General features: G+C 33.2%; 1 long non-coding RNA gene across 1 annotated transcript; it reads right to left on the reverse strand.

Moving 5' to 3' along the window:
- Nucleotides 1-9,253: 9,253 nt before the first annotated feature.
- LOC142241865 (uncharacterized) lies at nucleotides 9,254-11,994 on the reverse strand. The gene is made up of 3 exons (XR_012723848.1): nucleotides 11,848-11,994; nucleotides 9,585-9,712; nucleotides 9,254-9,417 (listed from the first exon to the last, which is right to left on the reverse strand). It is a non-coding gene; the product is annotated as an uncharacterized LOC142241865 (long non-coding RNA).
- Nucleotides 11,995-14,560: the final 2,566 nt, after the last annotated feature.

The raw sequence follows: 14,560 nt of genomic DNA on the forward strand, positions 1-14,560 counted from the left end.
GGTTGGATGAACGCACGTTTCGGAGTCAGCATCCTCAACAGCAGAAAAACTAAAGCTGTGATCAAAACAAAAACGTGATTGAAGTAAAAACCAACAATAAAAAAACAAAAACGAATGAAATAATTTTGACAAAATTTTCTGTAGAAATAAAATTTTAACATAATTTCCTATAGAAATGAAATTTGGCAACATTTTCTCTATGTTGGTTAAACTGTCCTTGTAGTTTAGTCAACACATGGTTTTAAGCTGAAAATTGAACCGAACCACATACATATCTAGATCTGAACAGATTTCAATGATATTTTGCACACTTGAAGGGTGGTAAATAAGATTACTTTGTGCCATATTTGACGCCAATCAATTTGTAAGGAAATGCAATTTGTCGGCCGATACATATATATTGTAGCTATATCTATGTTAAGTTTGATCCGATTATTTTTCAAATTTCATAGTATGAATAGACCTTCGAAATATTTTGTGAAGGATGGGTCTGAGTTAGTTAACAATTTAAAAGAAATCAGGAAAGCGTAATGAGGCCGGCCTAATAAATTACGATTTTGTCTAAATATCAAGAACACAATGCCCAAATTTAGTAAAAGCGAATTGCGTCTTAAATGTAACTTTAAAGTAATTTCTTCGCTTCATTCGCTCGCATTGGAGTCCAAATTAGTTTAAGTTAATACGAAATCTTGGGAACTGTATACACTTGTTTTTCAGTGTAACATGTGTACAGAGGAGTAATGTAGCTGTGGCCTGTACACAGTACACCGTGATACATGATGAATTGCTGATTTATATTCACCATACAGACAACATCACCAGCTATAGCATATCAATTCCACATACGCGCTTAAGGATAAGACACTACCTAAAGATGCCAATTCATGTTATCCATGTATAAATGTTCATTCACCTACTGTGTTATATCCATGCAAAAGGAGCATGAGACAGTCACACACAAAGGAAAATACCTTTCTTCATCCTCCATTTCTGCACACACACACACTCGCTCATAGAGGTGTTTTAGCTATTTAGTTATGTATGGTTGATTGTGTTTGTGTATTTTTATATCCATTGCCACAGATGTGTGGAGTATATCCTGAATTTTGGAAGTGCATATTTGTTGGTGTGGGTGGCTGCTAAAGAACTATCACCGAGACGAAGGTCGAATGTTTAGATTTATTCTTGACTTTTACTGAAGCGAAATGCTGGAAAAAGGATAAACAGAACAGAATAGCTATAAACGTGGGCGTGCAAAAGACAATAAATTTAAACGCAGAAAATAGGGGAAAACAGTTCGTTGGCATTTATGGGAGCATTAAAGCCATTAACGTTCTTAACGATAAAAGATTTTAGTTAAAGCTTTTAAAGTGTTACGGATTTATATCATTTCTGATATTTAAAAAAATAAGGCGTGGCGAAAAAATACAAAAATTATAACCCGCCCAAAGTTTGGCTATGCCGGATCTTATATATCCTCCACCATAGATTGATTAAACACTTCTACGAAACACTTTTTAAGAAACTTCTTAACATTGTCTTCTAAATGGTATGTCAGTTCATATGCAGTATATGTTAGTTACAAAACGGCAGATTAAACACATATTATTCTTTATCGGAGGACCAAATTTTACCGGATCCTGTAGGAGGATGTAGAAGTCAAATCTTTTGAATCGGTTTATATAGGGCTATATATAATAATGAATAATGGATGCATGATTATTAGGCTTTCTGACATCCTGATCGAATTAAAATTGCCTCTCCCGGAGGTGCAAGAATTAAGATCTGGGTAGCAGTTTATATGGGCGCTATATATAACTGAAATAAAAGCATCACCGGTTCTAAAGATTTTGTCTTTACTTTAAAAATGTTGGTATTGATTCCGAGCCAAAGAAGCGAAGAATACAAGTAAGGATACTTCTAAGACACAGCTCTCTTTTAAATTTGGGTTTAGTGTACTTGCTTCTTGGAAACAAATTGTAATTTTTCGCTTTTTCAGCTTTTTTTTCTTCTTCATATTCTATCAACGACCTTTAAAAACGAGTTAATCCAGTAGAAATTATGCTATGTATCAACTAAAAAACGTCTTTAAAATAAAGTGTTGAAAAACATGTCCTATATTTGAACGATTTTTTGCTTTGTAGTCAAGATGCAAAAAGACAACAAATTTAAAGACAATTTCATTAAATTAAAAGAATTTTTCTGAGTTTTTAAAGTCAAGTTGACCTTGGCCCAAACATTTCGTTTTTCATGTTATGATTCTATGCTAAGCAAAATGTGCATTCGTATTTTAAAGACATGAAATCTTTGACCTCAAGACAATATTTTTTTCAGTGTACTATTTTCACTTCAAATTAAATCGAATCAAATGAATCCTTTTTCAAATCACTTTCAACCTTTTGCAAATCAAATGAAACCCTTTAGATTTCAAATCTTTAGAATCAAGCATGAATTTTTTATAGCTGGCATTTTTTTGTGTGTGAGTGCTTCATATTTATATACTGTTGAAAAAAATTAATCAATTTCGGTTGATTTTTATCGGTTCTGGGATAGACATAATTTGCATATCTGAAACATGGCTCAGAACAGATTTAACGAATAGCAGGGTTCAATTACAAGGATATGTTTTGTGCCGCTCGAATAGGGTAGGTAACAAAGAAGGAGTTGCGATGTATGTTAGGAAAGGTATCCAAGCTAAAAATGTCTGTAGATCATATGCAGATAGCACTTATATTTGTGTATAACCGGTGGAACCCACAGGATCTTAATTGAAACGGTGTATCGACCTAATAGGTGTGTATGTATCGATTCAGTTTTAGAAGTCCTACGGCCATTGACTCTATTATACGACCCAATAATAATAACTGGTGATTTTAATTCCAACATTATTGTTGAAAAGTCATTAGTATACATATGTCTGTCTGTTGAGATCACATTAACTTTCGAACTTTCGAATGAAACTTGGGTAGACGTAATTGTAATTGATGCAGGTCGCACGGCATTGCTATAGCCCCCATATAAATTGTCCTCGTAATTAGGGTTCGGAGCATTTTGGAGCAGCAAATTTCAATAAGGATTTCACTAAATAAGGGTGTAATAATCAAATTTGGGAAAATAAGATGATACATATATAAACACACACAGAAAAAACAGTGAACCCTTTTCCATTGCAAAATGAACTAAACTGTAGTAATATTGACCATGATTTAGCCCTTAAGATTTTTTATACCCACCACCATAGGATGGGGGGTATATTAACTTTGTCATTCCGTTTGTAACACATCGAAATATTGCTCTAAGACCCCATAAAGTATATATATTCTGGGTCGTGGTGAAATTCTGAGTCGATCTGAGCATGTCCGTCCGTCCGTCCGTCCGTCCGTCCGTCCGTCCGTCCGTCTGTTGAAATCACGCTAACTTCCGAACGAAACAAGCTATCGACTTGAAACTTGGCACAAGTAGTTGTTATTGATGTAGGTCGGATGGTATTGCAAATGGGCGATATCGGTCCACTTTGACGTATAGCCCCCATATAAACGGACCCCAAAATTTGGCTTGCGAGGCCTCTAAGAGAAGCAAATTTCATCCGATCCGGCTGAAATTTGGTACATGGTGTAAGTATATGGGTTCTAACAACCATGCAAAAATTGATCCACATCGGTCCATAATTATATATAGCCCCCATATAAACCGATCCCCCGATCTGGCTTGCGAGGCCCCTAAGAGAAGCAAATTTCATCCGATCCGGCTGAAATTTGGTACATGGTGTCAATACATGGCCTCTAACAACCATGCAAAAATTGGTCCACATCGGTCCATAATTATATATAGCCCCCATATAAACCGATCCCCCGATTTGGTTTGTGAGGCCTCTAAGAGAAGCAAATTTCATCCGATCCGGCTGAAATTTGGTACATGGTGTTAGTATATGGTCTCTAACAACCATGCAAAAATTGGTAGACATCGGTCCATAATTATATATAGCCCCCATATAAACCGATCCCCCGATTTGGCTTACGAGGCCGCTAAGAGAAGCAAATTTCATCCGATCCGGCTGAAATTTTGTACGTGATGTTAGTATATGGTCTATAACAACCATGCAAAAATTGGTCCACGTCGGTTCATAATTATATATAGCCCCCATATAAACCGATCACCAGATTTGGCTTGCGAGGCCTCTAAGAGAAGCAAATTTCATCCGATCCGGCTGAAATTTGGTACATGGTGTTAGTATATGGTCTCTAACAACCATGCAAAAATTGGTAGACATCGGTCCATAATTATATATAGCCCCCATATAAACCGATCCCCCGATTTGGCTTGCGAGGCCGCTAAGAGAAGCAAATTTCATCCGATCCGGCTGAAATTTTGTACGTGATGTTAGTATATGGTCTATAACAACCATGCAAAAATTGGTCCACATCGGTTCATAATTATATATAGCCCCCATATAAACCGATCACCATATTTGACCTCCGGAACCTCTTGGAAGACCAAAATTCATCTGATTCAGTTGAAATTTGGTATGTGGTGTTAATATATGGCCTCAAACTCCCATGCAAAAATTGGTCGATATCGGTCCATAATTATATATAGGCCCCATATAAACCGATCCCCAGATTTGACCTCCAGAGCCCCTTGGAAGAGCAAAATTCTTGCCATTCGGTTGAAATTTGGTTCGTGATGTTAGTATATGGTATCCAACAACCATGCAGGAATTGGTTCCTATCAGTCCATAATTATATATAGCTCCCATATAAACCGACCCCAGATTTGACCTCCGGTGCCTCTTGGAGAAGCAAAATTCATCCGATCTGCTTGAAATTTGGTACGTGGTGGTAGTATATATTCAACAACCATGCCAAAAGTGGTCCATATCAGTCCATAATCGTACATAGCCCCATATAAACCTATCCCGAGATTTGGTTTTGGAACCTCTTGGAGGAGCAAATTTCATCCGAGTGAGTTGAAATTTGGTACATTGTGCTAGTATATGATCGTTAACAACCATGCCTAACTAGGTCCATATCGGTCTATAGTTATATATGGCCCTCAGATAAATCGATCCCCAATCACACAAAAATTGGTCCATATCAAGTTCATAATTGTATACAGCCCCCATATAAGCGACCCCCATATTTCAATTCTGGCTCTATACGTACAAAAAGTCCATATCGATTCGTAATTATTTGTAGACTTAACCATACATAACTTTTTTGTCTAATATATACCATGTATGGACTAAATCACAGTCTTTCGTAGAAGTTTCTACGCAATCCATGGTGGTGGGTACATAAGATTCGGCCTGGCCGAACTTGCGGCCGTATGTACTTGTTTTCAACTTGTCTAGTTTATAATGCTCTTAAATTTTAGTTAATCCATAACATTGTATTTTAGTTCATTTTTACAACACCATCAGATTTATATACCCCTACCAAGTTAAAACGTCAGTATTATTTTGGTTTACCTGCTTATTTTTTGGGAAACCCGATAATAAAAAGTGGTTAACAGTCTCCTTAAAATGTGGACGACTAAACTATTTTTAAATCAATCATTCCACAGTACAGAGAAATTAAATAATTAAAGGAACAACAACCCGTTTTACTATTATGAAAATTTTCATGCATTAAAATTCAACTTTCTTTAAGCAAAAGTACTTTATTATAAAAACTTATGATGAGAGTTCTTAATACAATGTTTTTGTGAATAAAAATTATGACCACGTGGAACAAGAAAGTAGTTTATTTTAACTCGCTATTTGGACATTTTGACTTTTCCTTAGATTTTTATTCATCGTTAGTATATTCACATGTCTTGCTGAAAAAAATGGAAGGAATAATGAAAATTGTTAAAAATTAACATGTAATAAAATATAATTTTTAATCTCTTTAAATTAGCTTGTAACTTACCATATTTGGGGGCAATTTATTAATTGGTGTAAGGAATTCAACTTTTCTTAGATAAACGTACCTCATAAAGTTTGTACCTGAAAAAAATTAGAGAAATAATGAATTAAGTAATATATTAACTCATAAAACTGTGTTGTTATCGATGTGAAGGACAAACAGTATGTCAAGAAAGTGTTTTGACAATAGGATAAAACTTATGTTTTGTTCCAAAATTAAATATAATTTAATTTTTAAAAATATTTTATTATGTATTTTGCAAATTATACATATTTTATTTTTCTCAAAACGAATTAACATTTAGATTTTTACTTCAATTATTTCTGGAATTTGAAATATTTGGCAATGTCAAAAGACTTTCTTGACATACTGTAATACAATAAATATTCTTGTCAAAAGAAAGCCAAAGTTTTAATATAAAACTTACCAATTCTCTATTAAATTGTACGCTGAGGTTAAAAAGTTATCGAAATTAATTTGGAGATACTCTGAAATTAAATATTTATTTTTTACATTAAATAGAAAACATTAAATTTGTTTCCAAAAAATCTAATTAAAGAAATAATATGCATAAAAAAAACTAAATATTCTGGTTAAAAGAATGTCAAAGAAAGCTTACCAATTCATAAAAATGTTTCCAAATTGTTATTCTGAAATTAAATATTTGTTTTTTACAATAAAAATATTACATTTGTTTCCAAAAATATTTGATTATTGTAATACTAAAATAAGGTATTAAAAACATGTAATTTTGATAATAAAAAGGTCATAAAAATTTAAATATTCTAGTGAAAAGAAAGGCAAATTTTAAAAGAAAACTTACCACTTCTCTATAAAATTATACGCTGAGGAGGAATATAAAAATATGCCCGAATCCATCTTGGGGTTGCTCTGAAATTAAATATTTTTTTACAACAAAGAAAAACATTAAACTAGTTTCAAAAAAAAAAAAAAAATAATAATAATAATCATAATACTGAGCAAATAATGATGTAAATAAAAAATACCATTTTTTAAAGAAAACTACATTTTAAAAAGAATACTTACAAATTTATGATTAAACTATATGCTGAGGTGTAACAAAAATTTTCCAAAAATATTTGATTAAAGTAATACTAAAATAAGGTATTAAAAACCTGTACTTTTTGACAATAAAAATGTCATTAAAACGTAAATATTGTAGTGAGAAGAAAGCCAATTTTTTAAAAAAAACTTACCACTTCTCTTTTAAATTATACGCTGAGGAGAAATATAAAAATTTGCCCGAATTTATCTGGGGTTGCTCTTAACTTAGATATTTTTTTACAACAAAGAAAAACATGAAACTTGTTAAAAAAATAATAATAATAATTAGCAAATAATAATATACATAAAGAATATTATTTTTTAAAAGAAAACCACATTGAAAAAGAACTCTTACCTATTTATCATTAATCTATACGCTGAGGTGTAACAAACAATTTTCCAAATTCATCTGGAGTTACTCTGAAATTGAATATTTATTTTTTACTTTGAATAATAAAAATTAAATTAGATAAAACAATTTCAATATACATTCCATTTCAGCATTTTTTCCTAAATATTGAACCTTCTTAATAACTTTTTTTCTAAGCTACCGATCATCACTTCGCCATCGTACATCTCATCGCTAAAATATTAATAACTTTCATTTCAAAGTTTTAATAAACAAACACCAATATATGTCTAAAAAAAACCAAAATATTCCATACCTTTATATTCCCTTGTTACATACTTGCTAAAAAGATGCAACAGCCCACGCCAACGCCAACTATGTAACTGAAGCATGCCAAACAAAACCAAGCAAAACCAAAACATTCCTACAACAACAAAAACACATGTGCCTTGACAACAACACCTCATCCAGACAAATAAACCATTCGCCAATAATAAACACACACACAAACCACTGAAAGAACAAAAACAACCCCACGCTCAGATATACACAACATCCCCATCACTCGCTACCATTTCTCATTATTGCATTGCATGCTCTCACTCTCAAAAAAAAAAATTCAAGTAACATCATCTTTACATTAAACATATTCCACTTTGACGAGAAAGATCTCTGTACTATGCATTAGATCATCGCATCTGTCCACAATTTACTCTAAAAACAATACTCTTAAATGCATATCAGTATAAGAACGATGAAACGTTTAACTTAAAATTAGCAAAAACTTCATGAAATGATATCTACCCATTTTTTGACGAAAATGTCTATAAATTTAATTACATGTGAACTAAAAATATTTCATTGGGTAATTTTTTACCAACAATTATTAACCATAGGAATTGTCAGTAAGAAATTGCTATCCACTTTCAAGTTCATTTTTCGTAAAAAAATATTTTCTCATACAAAAAAATCTTATGGTAAATTGCACTTATTATTTAGAAAATACTTTATATTTCACAAGTAGTTTTATAGCATGACAAACGAATTTTTAACTACAAGTTAAGAATTTTTTTAAGGAAATTTCCATCGTATTTTGTAGGGCATGAACTAAACGATTGCTACTTAGAATTTGTAAAATTTCCTTTCGAGTAGTCAATTTTCGATGAAGATACGAAAAATGAACTAAAATTCTGGAAAATTCTTGTAATAAATTATTGTAAAAATTTTCTTAAATTTACGAGACACTTTTTTTCTGTGAAGTGAATATTTGAATCAAAAACAAAAATTGTGATTTCAATTATTTTTGCATTTGATTTTCAGCTTATTACAAAAATCATAAATTCATGTACTCACATTGTAAGGTTGTCGTAAAATTATTTTCAAATGATGGAATATTTGTGTTGAGTACAAAGGTAATTGGAATTTGTCAAAACATCCAAATGAGATAGTACTCAATCCAAATACATTAGTAATTGAAATATATGATACTTTTCAATTACGGGCCTAATTGAATTGAGTACAATATTTATTAAATGTTGTAACCTATATCAATTACTATCGTAATTGGGTTTATGGTATTAAGATTAAATTCAAATTGTATAATTACACCCTCAAAAATAATATAAATACACATTGAAAAATGAGTTTGTCTTTTATTATAAAATATATAGTTTTTTTTTGTTTGAGTTTACATAATTTTTATAAAAATCTATATAATCTACCAAGTATACGGGAAATGTAATTATTATGTGTGTAAAGAAATTTTTTGCATGAGGGCTTGGTTGCCAGAAAAGTACAGAATATTTATGATAAACGATGATAAATATTACCAATAATTTTCCAATCTTCGTATGGCACTAAAGACATTTTTGTAATTTTGAACTCCAATTTTTTTCTTCAAACTACAAATATAATTATATATTATGCAATAAAATTGGTTGAATTTGTCGAAAAACGTTTATTTAGTTTAGTGAAATCGGCGTGATATTGAGGTTTATTATTCACTATTTTTTGAGTGTTGTATCAAGCAACCGTTGTTTAATCATCTGTACGACCTGGTGGAATTGGGGTCCCTATATGTTTCGTCGTCTATACTTGCTGTAATACAAACAATTTAGAAACATAAAACCGATTTCATAGTATATTTAATTATATAATTTCACCTTTAGCTGATGGCCTCAATTGCCAATGCTTTTTATATCTTTATACTAATATTATATTTATTTACTATAAATTTAGTATCAACTATAAATAAATAATTTCACCTTCTGTTCGGGCGGAGAACTGAACCGTTTTCGAAGCAAATAGACTTTCCTCCAGACCACATAGTCGCCTTATATAATTTGGTTTATGTTGCAAGCGTATACATTTATGGACCCGCTTGAAAAGCATCCTTTGTTAAAACAAAACAGAAATTGTGTAATTGTAAAGATATCCTAAAGGTGTTTCGCGAGATTTCGAAAGGACTAATTCATGATGTGTGGAATTGCATACATCGAAATAGTTCTTTTTGATATTTTTATAAACTGTGAATTAAAATTTCTTGAATATTCGAGATTCACGACTAATTTTCGTAACTCACGAGAATTTTCGTGAGTCTAAAAATTGTTGTGAATCACGGGAAATGTTTTTCATTTTGAATGAACGTTCATGAGTATTTCGTAAATGTTGTTGAGAGCGAGTTCCTTCCACACATAGCGTGCGTGACTAAAGATTTCGTCTCGGTAATGTCAGTGAACTTCATTCTCACAATGAATATGATCATTTTTACGAAAAGAACTATTTTAGTGTAGTTTTCAAAAAACATACCGCACGAAGATAAGGAATATGATTACCTCTTAGAGCGAATTGAACAATGGAACATGGAACATTTTTGCAGCAAAACTATTTTCTCGCCAAGCTTAAATATATAATGCCCAAGAAAACAACATGGCTAAGAAAAACATTTAACATTTTCACCGTCCAAAAATAACATTTTGCTTTAGGAGGTGATGATATTCCTTCTCTGGGTGAGCTTGGTCAAAAACTCGCATTTAGATAAAATTACATACTTACGACCATTAGCGTAGCTAGACAATTTTCCTAGGGGGGGCTATAGCCCCCCTAGCTAAAACTTTATAGACTGAACTTATAGGTTCAACTAATGTTTTATTTCATAAAATTGAATAAAAAATAGACATCAAAATAACTCGACAATCAATTTATAATAAAGCAACTAAAAGTACCCTACGGGGAAATTGGTGCAAATTGCCACTGACGGACATATCACAGAACTGGTACCTGTGCTCCAGTTAGTTGCAGTTTTCACATTTAGTGAAATAAAATTATCAGAATAACCTTTTGTTCGACATATTTCAAAAGTTTTTTTTTTCATTTCGGGTTCGATTAGGAGCCCAAATTGAAAGAGATTTCTAAGAGTTTGTCCGAGACTGGTTTCTGAGGACCTGTTTATGGGTTGCTCCTGCTAAATTGTCCCAGGACGTGTCCTTTGAGATGAGTCCAAGACGCGTCCTAAAATGTAAGTTTACTCCGTCAATGACAAACCCATGTTAAAGTGGACGGTCCCTTCCATACGTTTGGATCAGAACTGGGACTGGTCCATACACACCAGGGACTAGTCCTGTACCAGTTCTGTGGTTGATCCATTTTCCGTAGGGTAGTTCCACACTTTTCCCAGCAAAAAATTGGGAGTTGTTCTAAAGGCACAACTTTAAAAGCACTTCCAAAAATGTCTTCACAAAGAAGTTAACTATTTTAACTACACAAGAAGTTTTTTTACTTCATTTTTTTATATTTTAATGCGTAATTTTTTGTTTTCTTTTTTCAAATAGTTTAAAAAAAAGAGTAAGAATAAATAAAATGGTACAAGTTATTCAAATTTTGCCACAAAAATGCTAAATCCATTATAGAAAAATCGATAATATTTGAAAATATTCAAGGGAAACGTTTCAAACAAGCGTTAGAATGCATTAAAAATCATAAAAAAGTATAAAAATTATTTATTTGGGAAAATATCACAAAATTTTTAATTCAGATTCAAAACACTGAATTCGGATCACACCTTAAGAAGTGATGCAAATTCATTGCAACGGTTGTTGAAACGGTGGACATTCGTTTTATGACAAGTTCATATTACATTCATCGCTTCTCCGCCAATTTTGTACCACTTCCAGACCCCAAAAAAAAAACATTTTAACTTCTTTTTTGGCGACGCTTTTTTGCAGCATTATTAAGATATTAATTTATGAAAGAATAGTTTTAATATCAATTACTATTTTTTATTCAACTAAAGCATAAGTTCAATCACAGCTTTATTTCGTAAATATCAGACTTCTACCACAACCCAAGTAATTCGATTGTGCATGAAAGTCTTTAGTGGAACTTTGTGCGTTGTACGAGTATATACTTGTTTAATTTTTATAAAAATGTAAAATCGTTAATAGGTTTTCAAATTCTGGGGGGGGGGGCTAAAATTTTTCTGGGGGGTCTAAGCCCCCTCCCCAGAGGCCTTCCTACGCTTATGCTTACGACAAATAAAATTTTATTCATCAATTTTTTTGAGATTATATATATTGGAATATTTCGAATCGCGGTACAATGTTTTATTTACGGAATATTTCCACTTCGGTGACAATAACAATATATTTTTATTGTTTGTATGTAGTTATTTATTTGTATTTTCGTCACCTAGCAACTTCATAATTAGTGTTGGAATTCAATTTGTTGTTTGGCAATTACGCAGTATACTTAAATCAATAACTTTTACACTTAGTCTAATGGAACATAGTAATTGAAGTGTTGTGAATTTAATTATGAGGGAATTTTGATATTTTAGAGAGTTTTCCATTCAAACAATTATTTTCGTAATTGACTTAAAAAATACAATAAAATATAGTATTTGATTTTTTTTATACCCTCCACCATAGGATGGGGGTATATTAACTTTGTCATTCCGTTTGTAACACATGGAAATATTGCTCTAAGACCCCATAAAGTATATATATTCTGGGTCGTGGTGAAATTCTGAGTCGATCAGAGCATGTCCGTCCGTCTGTTGAAATCACGTTAACTTCCGAACGAAATAAGCTATCGACTTGAAACATGGCACAAGTAGTTGTTATTGATGTAGGTCGGATGGTATTGCAAATGGGCCATATCGGTCCACTTTTACGTATAGCCCCCATATAAACGGACCCCCAAATTTGGCTTGCGATTGCTCTAAAAGAAGCAAATTTCATCCGATCGAGCTGAAATTTGGTACATGGTGTTAATATATGGTCTCTAACAACCATGCAAAAATTGGTCCATATCGGTCCACTTTTACGTATAGCCCCCATATAAACGGACCCCTAAATTTGGTTTGCGATTGCTCTAAGAGAAGCAAATTGCATCCGATCAGGCTGAAATTTGGTAAATGGTGGTAGTAAATGGTCTCCAACAACCATGCAAAAATTGGTCCATATCGGTCCACTTTTACGTATAGCCCCCATATAAACGGACCCCCAAATTTGGCTTGCGATTGCTCAAATTTCATCCGATCAGGCTGAAATTTGGTACATGATGTTGGTATATGGTCTCTAACAACCACGCAAAAATTGGTCCACATCGGTCCATAATTATATATAGCTCCCATATAAAACGATCCCCGATTTGGCTTGCGGAGCCTCTAAGAGAAGCAAATTTCATCCAATCCGGCTGAAATTCGGTACATGGTGTTGGTATATGTTCTCTAATGACCATGCAAACATTAGTCCACATCGACCCATAAATATATATAGCCCTCATAAAAGCCGATCCCCACATTTTACCTCCGGAGCCTCTTGGAAGAGCAAAATTCATCCGATCCGGTTGAAATTTGGTACGTGGTGTTAGTATATGGTCTCTAACAACCATGCAAGAATTGGTCCATATCGGTCCATAATTATATATAGCCCCCATATAAACCGTTCCCCAGATTTGATCTCCGGAGCCTCTTGGAAGAGCAAAATTCATCCGATCCGGTTGAAATTTGGTACGTGGTGCTAGTATATGGTCTCTAACAACCATGCAAGAATTGGTCCATATCGGTCCATAATTATATATAGCCCCCATATAAACCGTTCCCCAGATTTGATCTCCGGAGCCTCTTGGAGGAGCAAAATTCATCCGATCCGGTTGAAATTTGCAACGTGGTGTTAGTAATGGGTGATTCTTTTGAGGTTAGGATTTTCATGCATTAGTATTTGACAGATCACGTGGGATTTCAGACATGGTGTCAAAGAGAAAGATGCTCAGTATGCTTTGACATTTCATCATGAATAGACTTACTAACGAGCAACGCTTGCAAATCATTGAATTTTATTACCAAAATCAGTGGCAGAAAATCCGCTTTTTTATCGACAAATTTTGTTCAGCGATGAGGCTCATTTCTGGTTGAATGGCTACGTAAATAAGCAAAATTGCCGCATTTGGAGTGAAGAGCAACCAGAAGCCGTTCAAGAACTGCCCATGCATCCCGAAAAATGCACTGTTTGGTGTGGTTTGTACGCTGGTGGAATCATTGGACCGTATTTTTTCAAAGATGCTGTTGGACGCAACGTTACGGTGAATGGCGATCGCTATCGTTCGATGCTAACAAACTTTTTGTTGCCAAAAATGGAAGAACTGAACTTGGTTGACATGTGGTTTCAACAAGATGGCGCTACATGCCACACAGCTCGCGATTCTATGGCCATTTTGAGGGAAAACTTCGGAGAACAATTCATCTCAAGAAATGGACCGGTAAGTTGGCCACCAAGATCATGCGATTTGACGCCTTTAGACTATTTTTTGTGGGGCTACGTCAAGTCTAAAGTCTACAGAAATAAGCCAGCAACTATTCCAGCTTTGGAAGACAACATTTCCGAAGAAATTCGGGCTATTCCGGCCGAAATGCTCGAAAAAGTTGCCCAAAATTGGACTTTCCGAATGGACCACCTAAGACGCAGCCGCGGTCAACATTTAAATGAAATTATCTTCAAAAAGTAAATGTCATGGACCAATCTAACGTTTCAAATAAAGAACCGATGAGATTTTGCAAATTTTATGCGTTTTTTTTTTTAAAAAAAAGTTATCAAGCTCTTAACAAATCACCCTTTATATGTTCCAAATATTCCTCAAATAAATTGTTTATTATTTACAGATCTTTTAAAACTTTTACGCACACTATGATTGTAATAAATTAAATGTTTGTTGCCAAAATATGCTTTTGACAACCCTGTTA

Source organism: Haematobia irritans, chromosome 1, assembly GCF_050003625.1.
Source record: "Haematobia irritans isolate KBUSLIRL chromosome 1, ASM5000362v1, whole genome shotgun sequence".
NCBI lineage: Eukaryota > Metazoa > Arthropoda > Insecta > Diptera > Muscidae > Haematobia > Haematobia irritans.